Below are 22,493 nucleotides of genomic sequence, written 5' to 3' on the forward strand. Positions count from 1 at the left end.
TCAGTGCCTACTCTTGTAAGTTTTTGTAATGTTTTTAACATTAACACTAAATTTCATTGACTTTTAATCTTCCCTCTGCAATATCTATTTTGCCTTATTATTCTAAATGATATCTTTTTCTAAAAATTTCTACTTAAAAAATGTTAGTTCTGCCCTAGCCAGTTTGTTCAGAGGATAGAGCATTGGCCCTCAGACGGAAGGGTCCCAGGTTCCATTCCATTCAAGGGCACTTACCGTGGTTGCAGCCTCCATCCCCAGACCAGCCCTGGTCAGGGCACTTTCAGGAGGCAACCAATCAGTGTATCTCTCTCACATCGATGTTTCTCTCCCTCTCTCTCTCCCCCTCCCTTCCACTCGCTCTAAAAATCAATAGAAAAATATCCTCAGGTGAGGATTAGCCAAAAAAATAAAATTAAATAAATAATAAATAAATAATAAAAATTTTTAAAAAGTTATTTCTTTCAGAAGTTTTCTTCTTTTACCTTTAAAAAAATCTTCTCTACCTCGTATTTATTATTTTACCTAAGTATTTTTCTTCTGTTAGTTGTTTTTTTTCTTTCTTTCTTAATTTCTAGAATAAAACCCATCCTTGGAAGCTTGGAGTCAAAGTGGTGGCATGGAGGACACTCCTATGTACTTACAGAAGGGAGCTCATGTCTGCGATGTCTCCTCTCCACGCAGCCCCCAAGCTGACCTTTGGCACCTGCCAATGGATCTTGGAGTCCATTAGGGTTGAGTTTTGACTTTGAGTTACCTACTCCCAAGGTGGTGGTTTTCTCTGTGCAGACAAAATATTTGATTTACTGGAACAATTTTTCTTCCTCAGGACAAGGTTTCCAATATGAGACATTTGTAGTTTGGGCCATCTATACCAACAGCATGCTACGAGGCTGGAGGGAATAGGAGGAAAGCGAGAGGTCCTGTCTGGAGAACTTGGCTTGACCCAGTAAGGAGCTGGCTGAAGATCACAGTGCTCTTTCTCCATGTCACTGGCTCTAATACTTTGTTTATAAATTGACCTGCCTCCCTTCTCAATGGGAATGTAGAAACTTTGTCTTGATATATGGTTGTCCTTAGCTTCCTCTCCTCTTGTGGAATAAGTTCAAGGTTCTTTTGGATTAGGGTTAAATATCAGGATTGCTGCAATCCTGCTGCTAGAATGGCTTTCTCCACTTGGCAAGACCCAAGTAGGGCAGTCCAGAGCTACCTTAACATTAGAACTTACAGGACTGGTAGGTTAATTAGACTCACCTCTCCACTGAGCTCCCTGGGAGAATTCTCAAAGCAACAAAAATGTCTTTGCTTCTTGTCCATCCCCCTAAAAGGGAAGAGGACATTCTTCTGAAGAGGACAGAGTCCCTGAAAGAAAATGTGGCCAACTTCTGGAGCCTTGTCCATAATGACCACACCTTCGTCTTTATTCACCTTTATCCCACCATCACTTTTTTTGGTTTTCTAGAGATTGCTGCTCAATAATAAAAGAGTCGTTTATTGGATGTTTGGGGTTCCAAAAACAAGGACCCTGATGTTTATTAAATATTTGAATGAATGTCATTGTGGGAAGCCTTAATTTTAAAACATGCATCTTCTTATTTTCAAGAAGGTTTAGATCCCTTATCTTTCATGTTATTCAGGTAAAATAATTTGAAACAGAATAAGTCCACTCCTACTCCTGTCACCTTTAAGCGACCCAGATGAGCTGACAGGATACCTTCTTTTCAGATTTGCTTTAATTGTTTGGCAAGCTTCCTGTCTTAACATATGCATTCTCTCAGTCAACATGCATACTCAGACATATGGTCATTTTCCAGCTATCTTTTAAGTTTGTATTTATTTTATGCATTCTAAGACAGAATTAAACATGTCTGGTTATCTGAGAGCCAAGATTGGCTCATTTACTAGTACTCATTTAACAAGTATCTATAGGGAGGTAAAGGGCGGGGGGAGATATCTGTAATACTATGAACAATAAAAATATATTAAAAAACAACAACACAAGTATCTATAATGTTTCCACTTTGAGCCATATCTAAACACCATTAGAAAATGGGTGAATTACTTCCCTGTGAACCATTCTTTCAGAGGCAAATGTACTGGTCTAATGGGAAGTTTTTCTCCATGCTTTGTTAAATATGTAAATATATTTTGCCCCATTGTTAGTGACCAGAGTTACTTGTTTTCTCTGCCCCTGGAGCCAGCCAGTTAGGTCCCTTCACACGGTAGCTCTCATCACCCTTCACAGAATATGGCAGTTCACAAAATGCCTTGTGGTAGACACTGATTATATATTTGCTCAATGAATGTATACTTCTCACTAAAAAGTTTTTTAAAGGACCTGACCTTCTCTCTAACGGTTGTATTCAGCACTTTCCACAGCTCTCCTCTTGGATTATAGTCAGCAACATTTCAGAAACAAGATGCCAAGTTGGAGCCCATACTTTCTAAGGCACAGAGGAGGTAGTGGAGGTGCCCAGATGATGACTCAAAACTGTTGGGGGTTGGAAAATGGGGAAGGAGCTGGTGTGCTCACCTTACAGCAGGACAGGAGGAGTTTCGTATGATGGTGGGTGCCTTGCATGCCACTAAGGAAATATCCCACAAACTACATTTTTGGGTGTGTGCTGAAGTCTTCAATCCCCTGAGTTAATGAGCAGTCTTGCCCCGCTGCTCTCATGATGCCAGGACCCTGAGCTGACCTCTTCTAGGTGATGAGGAATGCCAGGATTGGGGTCCTATGTGCTGCTCCTGCTGCCAGCACAGCTCTCTCCCCCAAAAGAACAGGGCACCCAAGAATCTCCCTCAGAATAACATCTGCTCTTGGAATAATTTACCTGCAACTTTATTTTGCATTTCCTCTAATATTCCTTCCTCTTCCCTGACTTCTGCTCTCTGCATGATATGCTATTGAGCAAGGTGGGACTCTATGAACAGTCTAGTCCAGTGATGGTGAACCTTTTGAGCTCAGCGTGTCAGCATTTTGAAAAACCCTAACTTAACTCTGGTGCCATGTCACATATAGAAATTTTTTGATATTTGCAACCATAATAAAACAAAGATTTATATTTTTGATATTTATTTTATATATTTAAATGCCATTTAACAAAGAAAAATCAACCAAAAAAAAATGAGTTGGCGTGTCACCTCTGACACGTGTGTCATAGGTTCGCCATCACTGGTCTAGTTCTATTTTTATTCAAAAGGAGTGGTGTGCTGGTAAAGGTTTAACTGCCAGCTCTCCAGAAAAAAGGAAAAAGCCATGATTTGCAGTGTTTGTCAGTTTCCCTGATGTAAATACTCCCACGATGGCCGATTTCACTGCCTATAGACTTGGGAACAGATGTGTGCATACTCTCTCCAGCCCCAAGCTGACGGCCACCCCTCCTTTGAGGAGGCCCCAGGAGATGAGCCTGCAGGCTGGAGACCATGGCTCACAGCAGAGCTATTCAGAGTTGCAGACTGGGCTCTCCCGAAGCAGGCTGAGAGATGGAGTTTGAGAAGCAGCATTGGGCAGAGGGAGAAGCCAAATGATGACATAGACACCCACAAGCCTCAGAGGGGTCCAGTGTGGGCTGAGACAGCCTCTTTATGCCCCTACCTGGTTCAGTCCCAGGAGAGACCCTGAAGGAGCCCCTAAGTGGGGGCTGTTTGCTGATACACTCTGCACAGCTGGGTGGCACGTCCTTCTTCACAGGGGAATCTGGGCAGCGCATCTTAGTGACAACCACACCCAGATATGTCGAAGTCAGCGTATGGAGCCCCTGTCATGTGGGCGGCATTGCGGCGGCAGGAGCCCCTGACTGCCTGTTCCTGCCTTCAAAGAGTCACCTGAGCATCTGTCCTCACCTGGTCCCTGCCTGTCTGGAGTTCAGCTTTGCCCCTGTCTCTATCCTCAGGCTCATGCTCACAGGAACCCCCTCAGGCTCCTTCCTGGATTCCATGTGGTTTCACTCTGCGTTGCCTTCTCAGCCAGGCCTGGGTGTTTCTGCTGCACCCTCTGGCCTCGACCTCAGCTGCTTCCAGCTTCTGGCCTCTCTCCTGATGCTGGCAGCTAGGGACGGAGGGGAACCTGTCCTGCAGGACAGGATGGACCCTGGTTCCCAGCTCAGCGGAGCTCTGGCCCCAGGGCAGGAAGCAGGACCTGCTCTGTGCAGGGGCTGGGCAACCCCACCTGCCCAAACCAGTTTGAGGAAAATGAGTGGGTTTGGCCTAACCTCAGAGGATAAGGGGAGTGGGGGAGGGTGACTCTAGAGCAGTGATGGCGAACCTATGACACGCGTGTCAGAGGTGACACGCGAACTCATTTTTATTTGGTTGATTTTTATTTGTTAAATGGCATTTAAATATATAAAATAAATATCAAAAATATAAATCTTTGTTTTACTACGGTTGCAAATATCAAAAAATTTCTATATGTGACACGGCACCAGAGTTAAGTTAGGGTTTTTCAAAATGCTGACACGCCGAGCTCAAAAGGTTCGCCATCACTGCTCTAGAACATCCATGATTTATTCTCCTCATTTACTAATGAGGACACTGTGACATACTGCAAATAACTCATTTGTCCAGAGTCCGGTGATGGTCAGAGACAGAGCTGGGACTGGAACTCTGCCCAGTGACATTTTTATACATCTTTTTCCCAAGTCCAATTTGTTCACTGAATTACAGTCCTTTCCTCCCTCTCTCCTAGCCAGTCTGCGTGTTTAGAAATGGCCTCGTTAGCAGATTTCATGTTCTCCTTGGTGATCTCCTCTGCGTGCTCCGCCCCACTCTGGCAAGTGGCCTGTCTGTCTGAGGAGGAATCATCCTCCCTGCCAACGGAGTGCTGGATTTGCGCGCTAGCTGGGCCCCAGGGAGACCACCTGGGAAAGCTAAGCGGCTCACAGCGTTCTCAGCCTACAGGGCAGCTGCACTATGGATGGACACCTTCTGCCCTAAGAGGACTCAGTCCTGGGCCTTAGCCTGTGACCCACCCCAGAGGCAGCTCTTCAGGACCCTGCCATGAGCTCTTCTGGCCCGAGGCCCAGTGCTCCCACCACTCCCTCTTGTACTTGCCACTTTAACAAACATTGGACCATTTTAACAAACATTGTATCTAAAAGAATTAAATAATCCTCTTTCACCCTTTTAACGTGATTCTTTAGTGTAGTTTTTATCTGTAATTGTTTATTTCATCCTGCTTTCCATTATTGTATACTTTAGTTATCTTTTATGTATTTTTTTTGCTAATTTTAATTAGTTAATTAAATGTTTAAAATCCTCACCAGAGGATATGCTTATTGATTGTAAAGAGAGAAGTGTGTGTGTGTGTGTGTGTGTGTGTGTGAGAGAGAGAGAGAGAGAAAGAGAAACACTGATGTGAGAGAGAACACCAACTGATTACCTTCCATATTCGCCCCAACTGGGGATGGAACCTGCAACCTTTGGCATATTGTACGACGCTCCAACCAGCTGAGCCACATCAGCCAGGGCAATCTATTTATTTAACTAATATCCCCCCTTGGTGATAAGGAAGAGACCTTGCTGTATGGGGTGTGGTGGGGGCGGGGGTGGTTCAGGCTGCTGTTGCAATTGATGTCTTAAGCAGGCTGTGGGGCTCTGGGTGTCACTGGGCTCTGCCATGCGCCCCTGGCCCTCTTCACTGAATTTTCCTTCTCTCCTTGGGTGATTGCTTTGATTAAAGAGTTGGCAAAGCTCCTGCAGCCTACACATCCTATCTAATAAAGATGAAACATGCAAATTGACCATCATGCCATCACAAAGATGGCAGTGCCCACAGCGGAGGCCAAGTTCCCGTAACGAGACTTAACGAGCAATCAGCAGGGACCTGAGGCTGCGCCCCTGGCCCGGTGGGGCTTGACAGGGAACCTCAGGCCATACTCCTCGTCCCAGAGCCAGGCCAGGGGACCTCAGGCTGCACCCCCTGCCCTGCAGGACTTGACGGGGGACCTCAGGAAGTGCCCCCTGCCCGGTGGGGCTTAACAGGGGCCCTGAGGCTGCGCCCCCCACCCGGCGGGGCTGGATGGGGGACCTGAGGCTGCGCCCCCACCCGGATCTCAGGCCACATCCCCCGCCCTTGTGCCAGGCCAGCGGACCTCAGGCCACACCCCCCACTCTGGCACCAGGCTGGGGGACCTTAGGCTGCGCCCCCGTCCAGCGCTGGGCCGGGGGACCTCAGGCCATGCCTCCCACCTGGTGGGGCTTGACGGGGGACCTCAAGGCATGCCCCCACCCCAGCCTGGACTGGGGGACCTCAGGCTGTGCCCCCTGCCCTGGCGCCAGGCCATGGGACTTCAGGTCATGCCCCCACCTGGTGGGGCTTGACGGAGTACCTTAAGGTGCACCCCTCACTCCAGTGCTGGGCTGGGGGACCTCAGGCCATGCCCCCTACCCCAGCACTGGGGACCTGAGGCTGTGCCCCCCCCCCCCACCTGGCACCAGGCCAGGGGACCTGAGGCCGCGACCCTGCCCAGTGGGGCTTGATGGGGGATCTCAGGCCTCGTAACCTACCCAGGGGGCTTGACAGGGGACCTCAGGCCATGCTTCCGACCCCGACCTGGGCTGGGGGACCTCAGGCCATGCCCCCCGCCCCAGCACCGAGCCAGGAGACCTGAGGATACGATGGGGGACCTGAGGCTGTGCCCCCCCACCCAGTGCTGGGTTGGGGGACCTGAGGCTGCGCCCCCCTTCCTGGGGGGCTTGACAAGGGTAGGGAGGCCGGGTCTGGATCTCGCCCAATGAGGGTGGGGCTGGCTGGATCTGGTCTCGCGCGATTTTGAGGTGCTGCAGGTGGGTAGGGACTTGACTCTGGGTCCCGCAGCATGCCCCAGACTCTGACAGGAGGAAGATTTTCATATACATTTTACTAATTTTCTTTCATCTCTGACACTTCTATTATAGAGAAGGGGCAAATAGCAATATTGAAATATTTCCTCTAATTAACCCCCTTTTAATGTGCACAAATTTCATGCACCGGGCCACTAGTTGTAGATATAAAATAGTTAAATACCAAAGTTGGAGAATGGACTTGGAGGTGGAGTGTGATATTGTCAAATAAAAAATATCATTGAGTCACAGAAACCTGAGGAATAGTAGGAAGTTGATTTGTTGTTGGCAACAGTATCTAAATAGGAAGTTTCTTTTTTCCCACTGGAAGTCCATGTCAAACCCACAAATCACAGGACAAAGTGAAGAGCATGAATAGAGAGATAAGCCACTTCCCAGCTAACAAGCAGCTTCTGTCGGAACATGGGAGGAGGAGCGGTGGGCACCCTGAAGGAAGGAAAGGCATTGAGAATCTCATCACTGTATGGGGCTTGCTTTCACCAGGGCCTAGATATATAGCTGATGGAAACGGCACTTAAAAACAAAGTTTTCCCTTTTTTTTTTACATTAAATATTTTATTAATAGTTTAAAACGTAAATCACTGACATTTTGATCCATAGTTTAAACTTTTTTGCTGACCTGTTTTTTTCAATTTAAATTTATTGAGGTGACAGTGGTTAATAAAATTATATAGGTTTCAAATGTACAATTCTATGATACATGATAGTATTGTGTGTCCACAACCCAAAGTCAAATCTTCTTCCATCACCATATATTTGACCTCTTTTACCCTTAATGATTTATTTAACTAGTTTCCCCCTTGGTGATGAGCAAGAGGCCTAGGCTGTATGGTGAGTGGGGTGGGGCTGTCTGGGCCCCAACCCTCTTTCTTTCTGGTAACCACCATACTGTTGTCTGTGTATATGAGTCTTTGTTTATTTGGGTTTGTTTTGTTTGTTCATTTGTTGCGTTATATGGCACATATGAGTGAAATCACATGGTTCTTTGAAGAATGGCAGACAATGCTATGGAAGGTTCTCTGTGGTGGCTTTTAAAAATCCCGATTCAAAGAAGCACAGACAGAGGAAAGGATCGTGTGTCCCAGCCAGACTAGGGTAGAGGCATTGACCCCAACCAGGTCTGATGGCCTGGTGAGGAGAATGACTGGTAAAGTAACTCCACTGTGTAGGACTTGTGGCTTCATATGGGGAGAATGATGCTTCAGTTCACTCTGCAGTCAATGGCAAGTTTTTCTCATTCTTTCATGTATAGTTCAATCATACTTAGTGATTTCTTTTGTGAAAGCACCTGTTTAGTTCGCTAGGGCTGCCATAATGACTACCACAGGCTGGGTAGCTTAATACAAAAAAATTAATTTTCTCACAATTCTGGAGGCTGGAAGTTTGAGATCCAGGTTGGTTTCTTCTGAAGCCTCTCCCTGAGCTTGTAGACAACTGTCTTCTCCCTGTGCCCTCACATGGTCGCTCTCTGTGTGTCCGTGCCCCAATCTCCTCTTCTTATAAGGACACCAGTCCTGTTGGATTAAGACCCACCCACATGATCTCACTTTAACTTAGTTACCTCTTTGAAGAACCTGTTTCCAAATATAGTCATGAGGTCCTGGAGGTTAAAACTTCAACACATGAATGGGGGGCAGGGGAACATATTCAACTCACAACAGAACATTTCTGGATACAGCGAGCCCTTGACTTACGAGTTTAATTCATTCCGAGACCGAGCTCGTTAAGGAGCTCGTTAAGGAGCTTGTTAACTCAAATTACTCTATCAACTCAATGCAAAAAATCGTCCGAGAGACAGCTGGTATCTCAAAAAACTCGTTAGTCGGGACACTCGTAAGTCAAGGCCCCACTGTATTGTCAAATGAAGCTGGATACACCCATGAACACAAAGGCCCAGACTCCTCATGATTGGTTCATGGTCCTGTCCTTGTGAAGATATCGAACAATGGTGGTTCTCACACTTTCCATTAGCTGATCCCTCAGTGAGGAAATGCATGACGTAAAACCCATTGTCTCCATTCTCTGACATCCAATCCATATTCTATATAAATATGTGTCAGGTTTAAGTATGGGATTTTCTACTCCGAGGCTGAAGTTTCAGGCTGGCCCTGTGAGTGAACTGGCAGGAGAGCACCCAGGTGTAATTATCCATGTGTGATTAGGTCATGGAAGTGAGATAGCAACTCTTGCTAGATTACTTTCCAATGTCCATTCTCTCCTTCGCACTCCTAACAAAACCCCAGTTTCTTTGGGGTTAGTAAGTAATATGCTCAGTTAAAAATGCTACACATCTGATCCTCCCATCTCAGGTAAGAAGGATGTTTTTATATACTTATGGCCAATGAGGCATAAATGGAGGGGACCAGGTGGGCTTCCAGACTTCAGAAAAGTAGTTTAAAAGGATCTAGCTCATACAAGTCTGTTCCTTTTGCTCTTTGCCCTTCCTCCTTCTCCCTGTCTGGGACATGGATGTGATAGCTGGAGCCCCAGCAGCCATTTTGTAACCATGAGCATGAAGATGGTAGAGTGGAAACCCAGACAGAACCTGGGTTCCTTATGCTGTGGGGCACTGCCACACCAGCTCTGGCCTGTCCTCTCATTTCTTCGTACAAGATAGTAAAACAAGCCCCTAGGGATGCTGGCATCCACAATGGCTCCTTGAGGAGCACAATGTGAACTGTTCTCCCTGGCATAGGCCACCTAGTGTTCCTTAATCCCTATCTTGTTTAGGCTACTGTTTGGGAGTTTCTATTACCTACCACCACATTTTGCTAATTGATGAAGGTGGGTTGCAATCATTAGAATCATTCCCTTATTCCCCCTGGATGCACATACAGCATCTTCTGAAAACCTCTGTGAAGCCTCATGTAGATACAAGTCTCTCTGGAAAAAATGCTGAGGAAACCCAGGCAAACTCGGATTTACATATGCCTCTATTATTATGGTTTTAGCTGTGTGACCTTGGGCAAACTACTTAACCTCTCTGAGCTTTACTTTCATGAGGGCTATCATACAGGGTTGTTGTGAGGATTAATAAGATAATGTATGCAAAGTGCTTGGCTCTATCCTTGCCACACAGGTGCTAAGCAGATGGTTCTCACACTCTGCCACTTTCTCCTTGAGACTTAACTGGAGCATTTCTCTATGCAAGATCGCCCTCTCAGAGCTGCTAACAAGGTGCTCCATTAATTAAACTCATGAAACTGCGTGTGTGTGTGTGTGTGTGTGTGTACTCTTATCTGCTGAGAGGTCCACTCCGCTTTGTAAATTTTTGCTGACTCTCTTGGCCTCTTCCTTCTTTCTGTGTGATACTATCATCGGTGGGCTTCCCTCTGCCTCTGGTGACATAGTTCCTCTGTTTTCCCCTACAGCTCAGTTTGGGGCTGGAAGCCTTTCCCCGTCTACCCCAGCATTACTAACACACGCAGAAGTTCTGAGCAGAAGTAATTGTCAGTCTCCAGGTCTGCTACTACGGCCACCCCCTGGAATCGGTCATCCCAAGTCTGTCTTGCATGGGTCACTGTGGCCGCTTGGTTTCCACCTCTGCTGCAGCTCCCCTTGGTTGGTAATCGCTTCGTCATCTTATCCCCTTGAAAGAAGACGTTTCCAAAGGATTCGCCCTTGCTCCTCTGTTCTCCTTCTTTCTCTCCTCTGTTCTCTCCTCTCCTCTCTATACTAGTGCTTCTGAAACGTTTCAACCCGTGCTTCTAAGAGATATAAGGTAAGGTAAACATTGGCTTAAAGCAAATCAGAGCAATGGCTTTGGTACAGACTGTTTACACTCCCACCCCCACCTTGGCCTCAAAAGCAGGCTCTAACAAGTCCTTTGGAAGGCTGTGCACTTTCTGATCCCTGCTCAGAACACTCTGACAGGAAGTCTTACTTGGAATGAGGTGAATCTGGGTTCACAGAAGCTTCCACCATTTCCTAGCTGTGCGACCTTGGGCAGGCCACTTCTCTGACCTCACTTTCCCACGTGCTCTCATCCAGGGTTGCTGTGAGGATTAGTGAGATAATCATGCAAACCACTCGCACTGGTCTCTATCCCTGTAAACAAGTGCCTCCTGTTATTATGCCAGCACTTGTCCCCTTCAGAGGAAGACTCAAATCCCATGCCCAGCTCTTACTTTTCCATTGGGTGCTCTTCCTGCATCTCTCTCTAGCTGCTCAGTTAGCTCTCCTGTGTTCTTGTAATCTAGTTCCCAAACTCCCTCTCTCTGATGATATCACTGTCCATCCTATATCTGGTTCTCCTGCCCGTTGGTTCAACTTGGCACCCCATGCCATGACATGAACCATGCCACACCATGCCCTACCACACTAGACCATACCATGCCATACCATGGAAACCACACTATGCCCTACCACCCCAGACTATAATATATCGTACTGCACCATGACACACCAGACTGTACCACACCATACCATGCATGCCATCCAAAACTGCACTACACCATGCCACCCTATGCCATGCCACACCAGGCCATACTACACCATGCCCTGTCATGTGCTTATTAACAAGCTCCAGAGGTTTCCCCAGACTTATCCCTGTTCATTTGGGGGCCCTGTCTGTGTTCCCCAGCGTTCATCCTCACTTTGCCCCCTTTGGTTAACTTAACCTACGTGCATTCCAGTTTTGACTTCTAAGGTGGCTCCCAGCTCTGCTCCCTTGGATTTGGAGTCCCCTCCAGCCTCGGGGAGACACTCCCTTACCTTCCCCAGGCTTATAGTCCTTCTCTCCTCCACCCCTACCAGGGCTCAAGAACCACTACTTGTAGGAAACAAAAATTTGCTTTCATGTTAACATAAGCTATATGTTAACATAAAAGCTTAATTTTTAAATTTAATTTGTTAGAGTACAATGTTCAATTTTAAAAATTTCCTGTTATCTTAAGATTGACTAATAAGGGTTTATCTGTATCTATACACCTATATGTGTTTATAGATATACATATATACATATAAATATTTTTAAGAATTAAGGTTATTATATATATTCAAAATGAAAATCAATTTATTTGTATAGGTCATGCTTGGATCCTTTACAAATTTATTTCCCCCCAAATAGCCTGGCCAGTGTGGCTCAGTGGTTGAGTGTCAACCCATGAACCAGGAGATCATGATTTGATTCCCAGTCAGGGCACATGCCTGGGTTGCAGGCTTGGTCCCCAGAGGGGGACATGCAGAAGGCAGCCGATCAATGATTCTCTGTATCATTGATGTTTCTATCCCTCTCCCCTTCTCCCTTCCTCTCTCTGAAGTCAATAAAAATATATTTAAAAAAATTAAAAAATAATAGAAAGGTATGATCTACAAGAAAATCCACCTCATTGGTTGTGATTTGTTATGATTTATGCTTCTAATGCTCTTCTTTCTCTTTGTATCTACAGTGTCCTGACCAAGACAGTCTCCATTCCTTCCTGACTGCTTCCGACCACAGAGGAGTTGAAAGGTGAGTATGCTAGAGAAACTAGCTACTGAACTTGGCAATCATTTTTTCTACTAGTTTTTCTCCAGTGATGAAATGGGCTAGTGTCACAATAGATTGAGAACAATAAAAAATTATTTTTGCATAGATAGAGGTGTGTGTATATAGGTATGTATTTTTATTATTTTATTTGAACCTAACATTTAATGTGTGCTTTATTATTCTGGCAGCTAGCATCACTAAGCACATAGGGCGAGGAGGCTGTTTCAGTGGTGTAATTCCGATAGAGAGGTTCTGACAGGACTCTTGCCCAGCACATGACCATTTGCCAAGTTAGCTTTCCTTAAAACCTTCAGAGTCACCTGTGACTCCTCTGCCTTTCATTCACTCATTTTCCCAGTGAGAAGTTCAAAGTTGGGTGGTAAGAAGTGTGCTGGAGGTACAGAAGGGAAAGTAAATAAACTCTCTTGGGGAAGGGCTAGCAGAGGCGGTGACATTGAGCTGAGTCTTGAAGGATGTTGGAAAGTTTGGCAGATTGGGGGGAGTGTGGAAGAATGTATTCCTTATTTGTGATTGCACATAGTAATTAAAAAAGCACCTTTTTTCTTGGAGTCACAGCTTGGATTTATCCCATTCCTCCCTTATTTGTGACTGTCCTAGTTCAAGCTCGAGTCCTACCTTTACCTTGGGCTACAGCTGAACTCTCCCTGCCGCCAGTGCTTCTTGCGTCTTACTCAGCATCTAGCACAGTCCCTTGGACATGCAATGTTTATTGAATAATTTATGGACTAACTAAGTCATATGAAATGCTGCTCCTATTACTTTCTGGTTCTCTGTTGTCTATAAATGTCCAAGATGAAGCCTAAGCTCTGTATCTAGCATTTGATGTCTCCAGCACTCTGGCCCTAACCTGTTCTCTCAGCTTGCTTTCCCGTACATGTCTGCACCAGCTCTCCTTTCCTGCCCAGCACATCTGCTGACTGGCCCTAAAACTTACCTGGAAGGTTTGGACCGCCATGCCTTTGTTCATATTCTTCTTCCTGATTTCTTTACAACTATCCTGATCTTAAGCAGCCCTCAGGACCCCATTGTAGGAGTTTTCCCTTCACAAATTTCTCTTCTCCTCCATCCCACAGCCTACTTTTTTCTCTTTCCTAATTATTGGTTTCCCCAAACTGCTTCTTTTTTGTTGTTGCTGTTGCAGGGTCTCGGAGCTGGATCTTAGGATGCTGGGTCCCAGTGGGCTGGTGAGGAGGCCTGTCAAATTGCTTCTTTAAAAAAACTCATAATTTGAATTATATATTAACCCATTTTGAAATTAAGCATTCCTGTTTTGTAGGTATTGCGATTGACTTGTCTTATGCTGAATACATTTCCATGTGTTTTAGTTTAATGGAAAGTTTGTAAGCTTCCTGAGAGCAGGAATTTTGTATTTACGTGTATGCCCTAGAGCAGTGGTTCTCAACCTTCTAGCCCTTTAAATACAGTTCCTCATGTTGTGACCCAACCATAAAATTATTTTCGTTGCTACTTCATAACTGTAATTTTGCTACTGTTATGAATCATAATGTAAATATCTGATATGCAGGATGGTCTTAGGCGACCCCTGTGAAAGGGTCATTTGACCGCCAAAGGGGTCTCGACCCACAGGTTGAGAACCTCTGCCTTAGAGCCATGCTATTCAAATTGTGGAGTGCAGACCAGTATCCATTAGCAAACTCTTAGGCCCTGGAATGAGATAAGTGTGGGAATTGAGAGTAAGAGTTTGGAAACTTTCAAGCACTGTGCCATTGCCATGGCATTCCTATCTAAGCACATGCCAGGGCTCTTTTTATTGACCGGGGAACAGACCAGCCTGGGTGTTGCTGAGTTCTGTGTTGAGTCTCGTGAAAACTGCATACAAGCCACATTCAGGAACGCCTCACATCAGTCTGCACAAACTGGGAGCAGCAGCGGCTGGCCCTTCACTAGAGAGTTTGTGAAGCACCACCTGGGAGCAGCTAGGGTGGAACCTCGTGCTACGCAAGTGCTTATATGGTGCTAGTCGGTGATAAATACCACAGGGCTGAACACTGTAATAGCCCTTTGATGTCTGCAAAACAATCAGAAGCATCAACAAATGCAATGAAATTCAATTCACATCACATATGTAACCCAGGTGTTTCCTGGGTTACCCTGATCCTTAAGAACTAAATGAAATTGCCTTATTCTTCTACAAATTATGGTAAGATTAATGCCTTCCTCAAGTTTTGGAGCCTTGTCTGTCCTCAGTTACCGTATTTTTCCGTGTATAAGATGTCCCCATGTATAAATGCGCCCCACTTTTCCAACCCAAAATTAAGAAATCAATATTTTAAACATTGTGCTGGTTTTCCTCTTAAGGCCTTCTTCTTTTCTGGCATCTTAAGGAGTTGTTCCTCCTGTTTTCTCCACTGTCTGGTCATACACTCAGTGGGAGGAGGTCCAAATTGTCTCTCTGCAGCTCTATTTCCATGCTCTCTTGCAGAGCTGATTACATTCAGTTTGAATTTTGCAGAGTCAGACAGTCACTTACCAGTATTTATCTTTTTATTTTTTGACATCTTTATGGGCTCAAAACACTCCGGTCCCTGTTGCAACTGTGCACTCTCCACCTCCACCTTCAGTTAGGGCATCAGCTAACGTCAGTAACAATAAGGCTCGTGATTGGAGGAAGCCTGTTTGACAAGTTATGGGCAGCTACACATCCGCGTGGCTCCCTCCTTGGCTAACTTCTGTGTATAAGACGCCCCTTGATTTTCAGTCTAATAATTTTAGAAATAAATAGCGTCTTATACACAGAAAAATATGGTACCTCTGGCTCTTAGCACTTACTTGCACATCTCACCACACTGTGCTCCCCATGGCCTTGACCTAGATGGGGATGATAGCCTTTGTTTAAATTTTTATAACTCCCTCTGCTCTCAGGTAGAAAAAAACCCCCACCAGGGCCTTTGTGTGGGTAGCAGTCTTTAGCGAAGATTTGGGGACACAGACATGTTTTGTTTCATAGAGGTATTAAAAGATGAGTTGCTCAAGTGTCTCACTACTTGTGATGCTCTGGAAGCTTCTCAGGAGTCTGACTCTCTGGTCCTTCCCTTTCATCTTCACCTTGGTCCTCTGCAGATACCATCGGCTCCTCCAATCTTCCCTGAGTTGGAGTTTTTTGTGGGTTCTGGATGGATGTTTAATCCCCTGGGATGCTGGTGCAGCCATCATCATCTCTTACCTAATGGAAGTTGTGGCTTTAGTCAACCCAAAACTCTTAAAACTATTCAAACATTTTTTCCCACCATTTCCCCAATGTATATGATGTGGACCGTACATGGGGACTGAAAGAGGCAATCCACACCTCATATCCCTCTCTGTCCACTCGGGGGCTTATGCTCATGCAGTGGATTCATGGACATTAAATGCAAACACAATGGGCTCCATTTATCACCTCAGAGCCTCCTATTCTATCCCCTTAAATTTTCGTATAAGAATGAGATGGAGCCGAAACCAGTTTGGCTCAGTGGATAGAGCATCGGCCTGCGGACTGAAGGGTCCCAGGTTCGATTCCGGTCAAGGGCATGTACCTGGGTTGCGGACACATCCCCAGTGGGAGATGTGCAGGAGACAGCTGGTCGATGTTCCTCTCTCATCCATGTTTCTAACTATCTCTCTCTCCCTTCCTCTCTGTAAAAAATCAATAAAATATATTTAAAAAAAAAAAGAATGAGATGGAGCCCAGCCAGTGTGGCTCAGTGGTTGAGTGTCGACCCAGGAACCAAGAGGTGACTGGTTTGATTCTCAGTCAGGGCACATGCCTGGGTTGCAGGCTTGATCCCCAGTAGGGGGCATGCAGGAGGCAGCCTATCGATGATGTTTTGTTCTCATCGATATTTCTGTTTCTCTATCCCTCTCCCTTCCTCTCTCTCTAAAAATCAATGAAAACATAAATAAAAAAGAATGAGGTAGAGTGTTTTTTCCCCATTCCGTATATGAAACCACTTATCATAAGTGACTGGCAGACTTAACTGCTACTTTCTAAGGTGGGAAATTCTTCTTGTCACCCACTCCTTTGTAGTTAACATCATGAATTGCTGGTAGAGACAGAGACTGCAGAGCAGTAGGAAGCTTTTGGACCTGTGAGCTCACACTCCCTCGCTCTATGTACTGCACTTTCAGCAATGAAGCCAAGTGGATGAAATTTAAACCAACCACGGCTTCTCCTAATCCTGTGGGGCTACCTATTTTCTATTATATTGATTTTTTGCTACAAGACACTTCCCTGTTATATTTTCAAGAGCCCGAAGATGCATCCCAACTGTGGCATTGTGAGAGAAGGGAGAGGGCATTGTAGTCTAACAATAGGAGAAAACCCCTCGGGACACGTGGTGATGTCATCGGGAGGCAGATAAAGGCTATTGTGTCTGGGACAGGCCCAGAACTGAGAAGGAAAAAACGGTAGGTTCATGGCGTGCTGAGATGGGCCATTATCTGCCCAGAGCCAGAAGTCACAGAATCTGGGGTGTGACAACCAATCTCCCTGCAGACTGGTCAGGGAAATGGCTCCTGCCAATCCCAAGGGAGGAGGGACTGAGGGCAGGGGGAGGGGGGCTCAGAGAGTGGGGGGAAGTGGAGTTGGGGGCAGCTGTCTCAGGAGGTGGGTGGCAGAGGGCTGCAGAGAAGTAACAGTTTGCCTCACTGGGTGATCAGGGGAGGCTGAGCCTAGAAGAAAGAAAGGAGGGAGGGGCCACAGGGACCTGACTGTGTGGCCAGCACTACCTGTTTCCAGGGGTTGGGCTTCAGTGGCTTCCTTTGCCTTCTCCCAGCGTCCCCTAAACCCTGCCTTCTGTACAACATTGAGAGAGTCCTCATCAGCTTCTTGGGAGTCCACAGCTGGCACTTTGTCCCCGAAGTCTGACAAGGGAGGCGTGTGCCAGCCAATTTCTGTGGTTTTCCTCCTGGGTGTGGCTGAACGAGTCAATTGACTCCTCTCTCCCTACAGCCCAAGAGCAGGCGAGTGAGAACATTGCTGGGATTTCTACAGAAGGAGGCAGAGATCTGACCGCTGAGACAACCTGTGAGGGCCTGAGCCGACTGGCCTGTGACACGTGGCTGTTCGCCTACATGTAATAGTCGGCAAGGCATTGCCTGCAAAGTGTCCCTGGCTGCACTGTTTTGTCCATTGATTTTGTAGGAATACACTCAGATGGTTGCCAAAATCCATAACTGGCAGTGTGCATCTGCTTTTTTTGTTTGTTTGTTTGTTTGTTTGTTTTCTTTTTGTTTTGACATGTTCATCCTCCAGTCCCTGTAACTGGGGCAGGTCATGTGTCACTTTGAGCCACTGTGCTTGTGTCAAACCTCATTCATGCCTCCTGCCATGCTTTTTGCCTCCTGCCTGTCCCAGGAAGCTGGGGTGAGGCAGGGAGTGTCTCTGAACCAGACCCTCTGCGCCTTGAACTCCCTGGGGGGCTATCAACAAAGCTCACCCCCATGTACTCCTCCCCCAGAAGTGGAGTCTTTGCCAGGGGGAGTGGCAGTATTTTAAAAACCTCCCCAGGGCATCATTATGTGGATCCACGTGGAGAAGCACCACGCGAAACCCACTGCACAGGTGCCAGAACTCTCGGCCGCCAAGTAAATTCCACCAATGGGCTTTCTCATTCTTACACAAGGCAGTTTGGGGCCCCTCCAGCGGTAAAGGGAGTACAGATGAATAAGGTACATCAGAGGGTTGCACCGTTTGGGGGAGAGGTGAAGGCAGCATTCCTATTCCCCAAAGAGCTCTAGTGGATTTCACTCCCCATATTTGACACCAGAGAAACATAATGCTTTGCAAAGTTAAGGCACCCAGGACCACACAGCTGGTAGGTATTAGAGTCAGAATTCAAACTCAGATCTTTTTGATTCATAGGTTCATACTCTGTCTACCCTCTTTGTCTCCCAGAACAAAGGAGTAGGCTGGGGGATTTGGAGGAGGTGATCTTTGAGCTGGTCTCTGAAGTTGGCGTAGAAGCGTAGAAGCGTCTCAGGCAGACCCGGGAGGAGCCTCCCAGGCAGAGGGGAGAGTGTGCACAAAGGCAGGGAACTGGACGGCCCCAAGGCTTGCGGGGGCATCGGCCTCGGCGGATCAGGAAAGGGCTCGGCACACACTCGGAGAATAGCTGTTATCCTGAAGGCAGCGGGAGCCATAGGAACATGCATTCAGAGACGGCCAGGATTGTGTCTCAGAAAGATCCCCTGCAGATGGGTCCTTGGCCAGGACCCATGGGAGACCCCGGGGATCTTCGAGAAACAGCGCTGCCCAGGAGGGTGGAGCCCAGCCGGGCCGAGCCAGGCTGAACCTACCACAGCGCCTCCTGCACTTTAAGAGGACCCAGAAACAAAGCTGGCTGTCCTTTAAAAAACACTGCGGTCAGGTCAGTCTTCCTGGCTTAGGCAGCAGGGCTTTCCTCTGAGAATAGCTGTTCCTCCTCCCTCACTGAATGCTTTACATGTTTCTAGGCCTTGTATATGGGTCACACGGGGTTCCTTTTTGAAGTGACTAAGATTTCACCTGGCTCTAGTGTCTCCATGCCCCAGAAGCAGCCTGCTGCCCGTGTGGACTTCAAGGAGAGGCTCTCTGCATTGCACAAAGCCCAGCTCTCGTCTGCAGCCGTTTGTCTCCTCATAATCAGGCCTTCCTGAATTCCCTGCATTGATTGGTGTCAGCGGTTTTATCCCAGCTTTCTTTAGAGATGAGGAAAGAGTGGTGTGTGCTGTGGCATTTCAGCCTGTGCTCCCAGGACCTCATGAGCCGTAGTGTGCCACTGTGAACCACCGGCAGGGTGAACACAGCCCAGCGTCCGTCCATACATCTCTTACTTTGTCCCTGTAGCAGGGAATCACATTTCAGATATTTTCTGACAAGGTGTTCCAGAATATAACTCCTGAATCAGATCTGACCAATGTTATGACAAATTGAAAATATAAAGTTGCAGCTGAAGTCCAAGTGGGGAACTAATACAGATACATTTAGAGGATACAGGTATAGCATGAACATGGTTGGATGATGAAATAGAAATGAAAATCTGAATTGGAAGTCACAATAGCTTGGAGGAACCTGGAGAGTATTATGCTAAGTGAAATAAGCCAGTCAGAGAAAGACAAATACCATATTATCTCATTTATATGTGGAATCTAGAGAACAAAATAAACTGATGAACAAAATAGAAACAGAGGCACGGATACATGGAACAGACTGATAACTGTCAGGGGTAGTGGGGTTGGGGGGCTGGATGAAAGAAAGTGAAAGGGATTGAGCAAATAAAAGAAATATGTATATAACACATAGATGCAGACAACAGTGTGGTGATAGCAGAGGAAAGGAGGTCCTCACATGAGGATATGTTTTTATTGATTTTAGAGAAAGAGGGAAGGAGAGAGAGAGAGAGAGAGACCAAAGGAGAAACATTGATATGAGAGAGAAACATGGATCAGTTGCCTCTTATATTCACTCTGACCGAATAGGGATCAAACTTTCATCTTAGGTATGTGCCCTGACTAGGAATCAAACCCGAAACCTTTTGGTGTATGGGCCAACACTCCAACCAACTGAGTCATTTGGCAAGAGCATCTCTTAAATACTTTAAAATTTCTCTTACATGGTCTAACAGTTAGACCTAACTTAGGACAATTAAAAAAAGTGGCACCTAGAGGCGTGGCTCAGTGGTTGAGCATTGACCTATGAACCAGGAGGTCACAGTTTAATTCCTGGTCAAGGCACATGCCTGGGTTGCGGGCTTGATCCCTAGTGTCAGGGGTGCAGGAGGCAGCTGATCAATGATTCTCTTTCATCATTGATGTTTATCTCTCTCTCCTTTTGCCTTCCTCTCTGAAATCAATAACAAAATATATATTTTTAAAAATGGCATTTTTTTTGTACTCCTTTTGCATTTGACCAGGGAATATTCAATCTGGGCCCAGTGTTCTCCAACTAGAAATTCAGGCAACTCAGATTTAACTTAAAAATATTCACACAAATATTTTTATTTTTGAAGTAATAAAAAATACATATACAATATGGAAAATCTGGAAAATAAAAGAATGATGAAGATAAAATCACCCTTATTATAACTTACCCTTTCTGTAAAAATTTTTAGGAAAATGTATGCATAATAAACTTATTGTCCTGTAATTAAAAACAACAACATTCAGTGATACATTGAAAACTTTTTCCCATGTGACAAACTATTCTTTGACAATATGAGATTGATTGGGTAGTGCCAGTGTAACACTTGGTTTCACCATGCCTCATTTTTGACCATTTGCTTTAAATTGTTGTAGGTACATCTGGTGAACATCTGTGATTATTGCTTAAGATGAAATGCCTAGAAGTGGAATTGCTGTGTTAGAGGACATGCACATGTGAAAGGCTTTCATACATACATATCTCCCTCAGAAAGTCATATGGAGGGACACTCCTGGCAGTCTTCTGTTTCTTTACATCTTTGATGACACTGTAGACCAAATTTTGAAAATATCTTTTTCTCATTGAAACTTGGTCAAATAGGGGTGCACTCACCTATCTTTTTTTCTTAGGTCATAGCTGCCTTGTGCTTTAAGTTCACAGGGTCACTATTACCACTCCCCCCTTTTTTTTTACTGTGATAAAATACACATATAAATTTACCACTTTAACAATTTTTAAGTGGACAGCTCTGTAGTGCTACATGTATTCATAATGTTGTACAAACATCACCACCATCCATTTCCAGAACTTTTTTGTCTTCCCAAACTGAAACTCTGTACCTATTAAACACTAACTTCTCATTTTCCCATCAGCCCTGGAAAATACCATTACTTTCTATCTCTCTGAACTTGACTACTCTAGAAACCTCATATCAGTGGAAATATCTAGTATCAACTACCTTGTGACTGGCTTATTTCACTGAGCATAATGTCCCCAATATTCACTCATGTTGTAGCTTATGTCAGAATTTCCTTCCTTTTTTATGGCTGAATAATGTTTCATTGTATGTATATGTCATGTTTTGCTTATTGATCCCTCCATTGATGGACATTTTGGTTGCTTCCACCCTTTGGCTATTGTGAATACTGCTGCTCTGAACATGAGTGTACAAATATTTCTTTGAGGCCTTGTCTTCAATTCTTTGGTGTATATAATAATTCTATTTTTTTTTTTTCTAGATAAACACCTTTCTTACATGAGCTAAGCTCGGGAAAAGGATTTATTTGCCCCTCCGGGCCTTGATTTTCCTCAGATAGAACTCCAGCTCTTGCCTTTAAGCACATAGCCATCTGCTTGGCCACACTGGCCTGATCTTGAAGTGATGCATGCAAGAAGACTGCTGATTTTGGCATTCTTTTTACTTTCATCATATTTCTTCTGAAATTTATTTGATCATTTTTTGTTTAAAATCTCTTCCTCCTCAGGAGTCAGCTTGGCCCCCTTCTTGCAGCCCAGGGACAGTGCATAGTGGGACTCTTACTGTTGTCGGTATGGTGTGCTGTCAATGAGCACGATGCAGTTTTTTACCAGAGTCTTGGTTTGGACCAGTTTGTTGTTAGAAGCATTGTAGACAATGTCAATAATCCTTGTTTTGTGCGTATAGCACTCTGAGCCTCAGGAGAAGTTGCCCACGTCCAGCCTCAAGGCTCAGTACTTCTTGTTGCCTTCCCACACACGGACTGTGTGTATGCTGTGGGGTCCAATCTTAGTGTTGGCAGCAGGGCATCCCAGCTCATATTTTTGCTTCTTGTGATAGGGCTTTCTCTTGCCCTCAGTCTTGTGGCACTTGTGCCAGTTGTCCTGAGAGATACCCATTGCTTGGCCTTAAATTTTTTATTTTTTATTTTTATTTTTATTTTTTTAATATATTTTATTGATTTTTTACAGAGAGGAAGGGAGAGAGATAGAGAGTTAGAAACATCGATGAGAGAGAAACATCGATCAGCCGCCTCCTGCACATCTCCTACTGGGGATGTGCCCGCAACCCAGGTATATGCCCTTGACCGGAATCGAACCCGGGACCCTTTAGTCCGAAGGCCGACGCTCTATCCACTGAGCCAAACTGGTTTCGGCAAGCCTTAAATTTTTTAAAAAATATTTTTTTATTGATTTAAGAAAGGAAGAGAGAGAGAGAGAGAGAGAGAGAGAGAGAGAAACATCAAGGATGAGAGAGAATCATCAATTGGTTGCCTCCTGCACGTC

The 22,493-nt window shown here is 45.5% G+C and overlaps 1 pseudogene; it reads right to left on the reverse strand.

Moving 5' to 3' along the window:
• Positions 1–21,510: 21,510 nt before the first annotated feature.
• On the reverse strand, positions 21,511–22,106 carry LOC139001966 (small ribosomal subunit protein eS8 pseudogene; annotated as a pseudogene).
• Between the last annotated feature and the right edge of the window lie 387 nt (positions 22,107–22,493).

This window comes from Myotis yumanensis, unplaced genomic scaffold (assembly GCF_028538775.1).
Source record: "Myotis yumanensis isolate MYYU_CA2020_CCGP unplaced genomic scaffold, mMyoYum1.0.hap1 SCAF_2, whole genome shotgun sequence".
Taxonomy (NCBI): domain Eukaryota; kingdom Metazoa; phylum Chordata; class Mammalia; order Chiroptera; family Vespertilionidae; genus Myotis; species Myotis yumanensis.